Raw genomic sequence first — 8,846 nt, 5'->3', positions numbered from 1 at the left:
TGTATAATATAAGAAACGAATCGCCAGTCTAGGTTCAATGCAGGATACAGGATGCTTGGGGCTGGTGCACTGGGATAACCCAGAGGGATGGTATGGGGAGGGAGGTGGGAGGGGGGTTCAGGAGTGGGAACTTATGTACACCCGTGGTGGATTCATGTTGATGTATGGCAAAACCAATACAGTATTGTAAAGTAAAAAATAAATAAATAAATAAAAGAGAAAGAGAAAAAAGAAACCCACGTCAGACCTCAAGACATACAAACTGAAAGTGAGAGGATGGAAAAATATATTCCATGCAAATGGGAAGCAAAAGAAAGCTGGAGTAGCAATCCTCATATCAGACAAATAGACCTTAAAGATTATAAGAGATAAGAAGGACATTCCATAATGATCAAGGGATCAACTCAAGAGGAAGACATAACAACTGTAAACATATATGCATCCAACATAGGAGCACCTCAATACATAAGACAAACACTGCTGCTGCTACTGCTGCTGCTAAGTCACTTCAGTAGTGTCCAACTCTGTGCAACCCCAGAGATGGCAGCCCACCAGGCTCCCCCATCCCTGGAATTCTCCAGGCAAGAACACTGGAGTGGGTTGCCATTTCCTTCTCCAATGCAGGAAAGTGAAAAGTGAAAGTGAATTCGCTCAGTCGTGTCTGACTCCTAGCGACCCCATGGACTGCAGCCTACCAGGCTCCTCCATCCATGGGAGTTTCCAGGCAAGAGTACTGGAGTGGGTTGCCATTGCCTTCTCCAGGACAAACACTGACAGACATAAAAGGAGAAATTGACAGCAACACAATAATAGCAGGAGACTTTAACACCCCAGTCACACCAATGGACAGATCATCAAAACAGAAAAGTAATAAGGAAACACAAGTCTTAAATGATACATGAGATGAGATCAATTTCATTGATATCTTCAGAACATTCCATCCAAATGCAGAAGAATACACCTTCTACATGGAACATTCTCCAGGATAGACCACACCTTGGGTCACAAATCAAACCTCCGTAAATTTAAGAAAACTGAAATCATATCAAGCATCTTCTCTGACTATAATGCTATGAGAGGAGATATCAATTATAAGAAAAAAAAGTGCAAGAAACACAAATACATGGAGACTGAACAACATGTTTCTAAATAACCAACAGGTGACTGAAGAAATCAAAAGGGAAATCAAAACATCTCTAGAAACAAATGACAGTGAAAAAAATGACAACTCAAAACCTATGGGGTGCAGCAAAAGCAGTCCTAAGAGGGAATCTATAGCAATACAATCCTACCTCAAGAAACAAGAGAAACATAGAATAGACAACCTAACTTTACACCCAAAACAACCGGAAAAAGAAGAACAGAAAGAATCCAAAATCAGTAGAAGGAAAGAAATCATAAAGATCCGAGTATAAAGAAATGAAGGAAACAATAGTAAAGATTAATAAAACTAAAAGCTGGTTCTTGGAGAAGATAAACAAAATTGACAAGCCTTTAGCGAGACTCATCAAGAAAACAGAGAAAAGTCAAATCAACAAAATTAGAAATGAAAAAGGAAAGGTTACAACAGACAATGCAGAAACACAAAGGATTATAACAGACTATGATGAACAACTATATGGCAATAAAAGGGATAGCCTGGAAGAAATGGACAGATTCTTAGAAAAGTTCACTCTTTCAAGACTGAACCAGGAAGAAATAAGAATTATGAACAACCCAATTACAAGCACTGAAACTGAAGCTGTGATCAAAAATCTCTGGAAAAAAGAAAAGCCCAGGGCCAGATGGCCTCACAGGAGAATTCTATCAAACATTTAGAGAGGAGCTAATGCCTATCCTTCTAAAACACTTTCAAAAAATTTCAGATGAAGGAGCACTTCCAAACTCATTCTATGAGGCCACCATCACCCTGTCACCAAAACCAGACAAAGACCACACACAAAAAAGAAAACTACAGGCCAATATCACTGATGAACATAGATGCAAAAGTCCTCAACAAAATTTTAGCAAACAGAATTCAACAACACATCAAAAAGCACACACACCATGATCAAGTTGGCTTTATTCCACAGATGCAAGGATTCTTCAATATACAGAAATCAATCAATGTGATACACCATATTAACAAATCAAAAGATAAAAACCATATGATAATCTCAATAGATGCAGAAAAAGCCTTTGACAAAATTCAGTACCCATTTATGATTAAAACTTCAAAAAATGGGCATAAAAGGAACCTACCTCAACATAGTAAAGGCCATATATGATAAGCCTACAGCAAACATTTGGAGAAGGAAATGGCAACCCACTCCAGTATTCTTGCTTGGAGAATTCCATGGACAGAGGAGCCTAGCAGGCTATACAGTCCATGGGGTCACAAAGAGTCAAACACAACTGAGCGACTATCACACACACACACAGAGCAAACATTATTCTCAAATGTGAAAAATTGAAAGCATTCCCTCTAAGATCAGAAATAAGATGAGGGTGTCCGTTTTCACCACTATTATTCAACATAGTTCTGGAAGTCCTAGCTGCAGCAATCAGAGAAGAAAAAGAAATAAAAGGAATCTAGATTGGAAAAGCAGAAGTAAAGCTCTCACTGTTTACAGATGACATGATACTGTACACAGAAAACCCTAAAGATAGTATCAGAAAATTACTAGAGCTAATCAGTGAATTTCGCAAAGTTGCAGGATACAAAATCAATACACAGAAATCACTTGCATTTCTATATACTAACAATGAAAACTTAGAAAGGGAAATTAAGGAATCAATCCCATTTGACACTGTAACTAAAAAGAATTAAATATCTAGGAATAAACTTACCTAAGGAGACAAAAGAACTGTACGCTGAAAAGTATAAGACTCTAATGAAAGAAATCAAAGATGCAAACAGATGGAGAGATATTCCATGTTCCTGGGTAGGAAGAATCAATATTGTGAAAATGACTATACTACCAAATGCAATCTACAGATTCAATGTGATCCCTATCAAATTACCCATAGCCTTTTTCACAGAACTAGAACAAAAAAATTCACAATTCATATGGAAACACAAAAGACCCCGAATATCCAAAGCAGTCCTGAAAAAGAAGAATGGAGCTGGAGGAATCAACCTTCCTGACTCCAGATTATACTACAAATCAACAGTCATCAAGACAGTATGGTACTGGCACAAAAACAGAAATATAGACCAATGGAACAAGAAAAGAAAGCCCAGAAATAAACCCATGCACCTATGAGTACCTTATTTTTGACAAAGGAGGCAAGAATATATGATGGGGCAAAGACAGTCTCTTCAATAAATGGTGCTGGGAAAACTGGACAGCTACATGTAAAAGAATGAAATTAGAACAGCTCCTAACACCATACACAAAGATAAACTCAAAATGGATTAAAAACCTAAATGGAAGACCAGAAACTATAAAACTCTTAGAGGAAAACGTAGGCAGAACACTCGATGACATAAATCAAAGCAAGATCCTGTATAACCCACCTCCTAGAGTAACGGAAATAAAAACAGAAGTAAATTTCAAGTGGGACCTGATTAAACCTAAAAGCTTTTGCACAGCAAAGGAAACTAGAAGCAAGGTGAAAAGACAACCCTCAGAATGGGAGAAAATAATCGCAACTGAAAACTGACAAAGCATTAATTTCCAAAATATACAAGCATCTCAACAACTCAATACCAGAAGGAAAAAAACAACCCAATCAAAAAGTGGGAAAAAGACCTAAACAGACATTTTTCCAAAGAAGACATACAGATGGCTAATGAACACATGAAAGATGCTCAACATCACTCATTATCAGAGAAATGCAAATCAAAACCACAATGAGATATCACCTCACACTGGTCAGAATGGTCAAAAAGTCTACAAACAATAAATGCTGGGGAGGGTGTGGAGAAAAGGGAATGCTCTTGCACTGTTAGTGGGACTGTAAATTGATACAGCCACTATGGAAGACAGTATGGAGATTCCTTAAAAAACTAAGAATAAAACCACCATATGACCCAGCAATCCCACTCCTAGGCATATACCCTGAGGAAACCAAAACTGAAAAAGACACATGCATCCCATTGTTCACTGCAGCACTATTTACAACAGCTAGAACATGGAAGCAACCTAGATGTCCATCGACAGATGAATGGATAAAGAAGTTGTGTACATATACATGATGGAATATTACTCAGCCATAAAAAGGAATGCATTCGAGTCAGAGGTGGATGAATCTAGAACCTATTAAACATAGTGAAGTGAGTCAGAAAGAGAAAGATAAACACTGTATTCTAATGCATATATACGGAATCTAGAAAATCGGAACTGAAGAATTTATTTACAGGGCAATAACGGAGAAACAGACATACAAAATAGACTCATGGACATGGGGAGAGAGTAAGATGTATGGAGAGAGTAACATGGAAACTTACATTACCATATGTAAAATAGATAGCCAACGGGAATTTGCTGTATGGCTCAGGAAACTCAAACGGGGCTCTGTATCAACCGAGAGGGGTGGGATGGGGAGGGAGACGGGAGGGAGGTTCAAAAGGGAGGGGATATATGTATACCTATGGCTGATTCATGTTGAGGTTTGACAGAAAACAGCAAAATTCTGTAAAGCAATTATCCTTCAGTAAAAAATAAATAAATTTTAAAAAAAGAAATGGCCTTCCTTGACCAGAAAAAGAATATTATCCTTATTCAAAGTTACTTTTAAATTTAATATTGTATTTTATAATTTATGGTACCATTAGAAATGATGAGGTAAAATACAAAAAAAAATGGACATTTTATGATGTGTCTTCATATAATTTTTTACCATGTAAATCCTTACCATTCACATACACTCAAAAATCTAAGTGTTTCAGATGCTCAACTGCATCAGTTAGGGTCCCAGTGGGAAAGAAATGCACATTTCAGCTTGGGAAAATATTTGAAGAAGATTTATTTTTAAGGGACTATTTATAAGTATACAATCTGGGCATAGTGGAACCATAAGGATATGCCGGAAGCAGGAGTTAAAGCAGAAGGGATGTTACCCTGACCAGAGAGAGAGCAGTTACCCCAGCCTGGAGAGGAAGACCACGGGGGAGACTGCCTGGAGGGAAGCACTGGCCGGCACAGGACACAGCCAGACTGTGGGACCCTTGCAGAGAGGGATCCAGGGGACATGCACTCTGATGTCACTCTACTCCCTCTCTCCTATCTCCTGTTGGTATTTTCCACTAAGCACACCCAGCTGTAAGACAGAGGCCAAGGGATACCATAGGTTCAGTCCACTCAGGTCAGCCCCTCAGTGTAGAGAAACAAGTGGACACGGGTGAAAGTGGACGTCGAGGGACAAAGAGAAGACCTCTACATGGGCAGAGACAGAAACACACATGCTCCCACTCTGAGATTACAGTAAATTATGATGTGTTTATAGGGCTTCCCTGATAGCACAGTTGGTAAAGAATGGGCCTGCAATGCAGGAGACCTGGGTACAATCTCTGGGTTGGGAAGATCCCCTGGAAAAGGAAAGGCTACCCACTCCCGTATTCTGGCCTGCCTGGAGAATTCCATGGACTGTAGAGTCCACAGGGTCGCAAAGAGTCAGACACAACTGAACGACTCTCACTTTCACTTTTCATGATATATTTATAAAGTGAGGCATCCGCATGAGGCAGGAGCAGCTGCAAGGGCCCCAGGACAGCCTGTCTTGTCCCCCAGAGTTCCTAAAGCACACAGCACATAGGTACTGGCTGTGCAAGGCAAGATCTGCTTAATAGGAGCTGCTGCTCATTTCTCACCACCCCATGTTAAATCCATATTCAAGAAGATTTTAACAAGAGCCTCTGGACACTATGAAAAGGAATCTGGGTTGTCTCTGTGCAAAACTGAGTCATAGAGGTTTTTTGATCAGAGCAATGCCATGATTGCATCTGTGTTTAGAAAGGTTCCTTTGGTCACTTTGTGATGTTGAGATTAGAAGACGCACTGAAGGAACTGTAGGTGACCATTTAGAAAGCCATTACAGTAATTCAGGAGGGAGATAAGTCCAGGACTGTCATTTTGTGTTTTGCACTTTTTAAAATTTCTGGTGCCTAGTACTTGGTGATATATAAAGAATGATACAAAGAGATGGTATGGGGAGGGAAGTGGGAGGGGGGTTCAGGATTGGGAACACATGTACACCTGTGGCAGATTCATGTTGATGTATGGCAAAACCAATACAGTATTGTAAAGTAAAACTAGAAAAAAAAAAAAAGAATGACACAAAATTTGTTCCTTCAATCTATCATTCTCTCAATGATTTCTCCTGCTTCTTTACCTCCCAGGACCATTCATTCATCAAGTCTTGTTGAGTCTAACTTCTAACATCTCTAGGACTGTCCTCTTTTCTCCACCAATGCTTTGAGATAAAGGTCACACTTTTCACACAGACTAGCATTTCTCAAAATTATGTACAAGCCGTTCTTGGGGACTTCATGAAAAAGAAGAGCTTTCTGGTCAAATGCTTTGTGGAAGTCGTGGAATAAACAAATGCAAATGGTTTGTTTATACCCACGTGTGGATTCTTAGAGAGGAGGGAACACATGCATTAGTTCCTTTTCCTAGAAAATCTAGTGACTTCTCCAGGGACAGTGGGATACCTCAGAACAGAGACTGCACAATGCTGACATGGACAAATGAAGGTTTTCCTTGCATTTCTGTAAAACTTCGTTCAGTGGGCTGACTTTTCTGTATTTATTGCCCCCAGGACAGAGATTATATAGCATAAAGCAGAGGAAAAGGTAATCAATTCTTACAGTTTGTTTCAAATGTTAGGGGAACTCATGGGCAACAGATTTGGAAAAATATGATGAATAAGAGCAAAACTTCTTACATTCAGACTAGATAAAAGGAAGGGAGAGGGAAACAGCGAAAAGGTAAGCAGACTGTTTCAACTTAAGTGGGTACCTGAAAAGGGGGCCAGGTCCCAGCCCACTTAATAGCCCAAAACTGACACATGATGGAGAGGAAAGTCACAACAAACACAGAAGGTCTGGTGGACCTAAGAACCAAGGGAATCTATGCCTTCCTGGGAAGATGCAAGGCTGGGAATAAAGCAAGACTCTGTAAATGAAATGGCTGAAATGTAATTTCACGTCTATGCTGGAGTTTCCCAACCTTGGCACTATGAACATTTTGTCAACAATAATTCTTTGTTGTGGGGACTGTCCTGTGTATGGTAGGGTGTTTATTAGCATGCCTGGCCTCTACCCACTAGATTCCAGTAATGTAATCCCCACCCTCAGTTTGGGCAACCAACATTTCCAGGCCCTGCCAAATGTCCCTGGGGGCAAAACTGCAGTTGAGACCACTGCTCTAGGTCCTAGACAGCCTCAACGAGTTTCTTACAAGTGTGGTATAGATTGTGAATAGCTGAATGAATCCTTCCGGAAGATCCAGAGCAACCTGCATGAATGATGTCCGAGAACCAGATGGGATGAAGAAAAAAAATGCAATGGCAAGAGTTGCCAGAGAGGACTGATCATACTCAAGGACGAAATGGCACCCTCCCCATGGATGCTTCCACATCATAACTTCACTAGTTAAGAACAAAGATACTGGCACATACTAGGAGGTATGCTATCTGAGTTCCAATCCCAGCTCTAATCATTAAGAGCTATTTGACTCTGGCAAAGTACTCAATGTAATAGACCTAATACATAAGATCACTGAGCTACATGGGTCACTCTAGTGGCTCAGACGGTAAAGCATCTGTCTGCTATGCATAAGACCCAGGTTCGATCCCTGGGATGGGAAGATCTCCTGGAGAAAGAAATGGCAGCCCACTCCAGTATTCTTGCCTGGAAAATCCTATGGATCTCGCAGACTGGTAGGCTACTGTCCATGGGTCGCAAAGAGTCGGACACGGCTGAGCAACTTCACTTTCACTTTCAATACATAAGATAGAGATAATAATAGTACAGGTTATACAGGATTACTACAGTAATTAAATGTGTGAAATGATTAAAAGTCTTGCTCTCTCCATAATTAATCATTGAGTAAGAAGCGGTTTTTATTATGTATAAAAACACTCCCCTGAAATTTGATCTAATTCAGAGTAGGAGAGTAACCATGAATTAAAACTAAATTTCAACCAGCAAATCAAATAAGGTTCACAATAAAAACTGAAATTCATAGGTAAATGAAGTTATTTTTACATTTCCAATTTGTTTTTTTTTTTTCTTCTATTGTACTTCGGTTGATTTTATTTTTTGTGTGCTCTTTATTTTTTATTTATTTATTTTTTACTTTACAATACTGTATTGGTTTTGGCATACATTGACATGACTTCATTTTTATTTATTTATTTGGCTGTGCCAGGTCTCAGTTGCAGCATGTGGGATCTAATTCCTCGACAAAGGATCAAACCCTGGCCCCCTGCTTCAAGAGCACAGAGTCTTAACCACAGGACCTACCGATCTGTATTCACAAATTTCTTCTCACTACCTTGGTCTGTTTGCATCCAGTCTGACATTCTCCATCTCTACCCCTCAATGTATATTCATACCACCATTATGGTCATCATTTTAAATCCCAAATCTGATCAAATACTGGGTTCTCTATTATCCATAGTCACGGTCACATACAGACACCTCAAGAGTTGAAGGCTATGTAGGGGAGGGCATGGCATGAGAGTTCACGGTTTATGGGCAAGATTGTTATTATTTTAAAAATTATGTATGCTCCTAAGAAAACATTTGAAAATATTGGCCTAAGGAAGACTCCACCAGATGGCAGTCAAGGCCACCCATGAAGGCCCTTGCCCATCCTTCCAGCTGCTCATCAACAACCTTGCCATCCAGATGAAGA

Source organism: Capricornis sumatraensis, chromosome 3, assembly GCF_032405125.1.
Source record: "Capricornis sumatraensis isolate serow.1 chromosome 3, serow.2, whole genome shotgun sequence".
Lineage (NCBI taxonomy): Eukaryota > Metazoa > Chordata > Mammalia > Artiodactyla > Bovidae > Capricornis > Capricornis sumatraensis.
Note: the sequence above shows the minus strand (reverse complement) of the source record.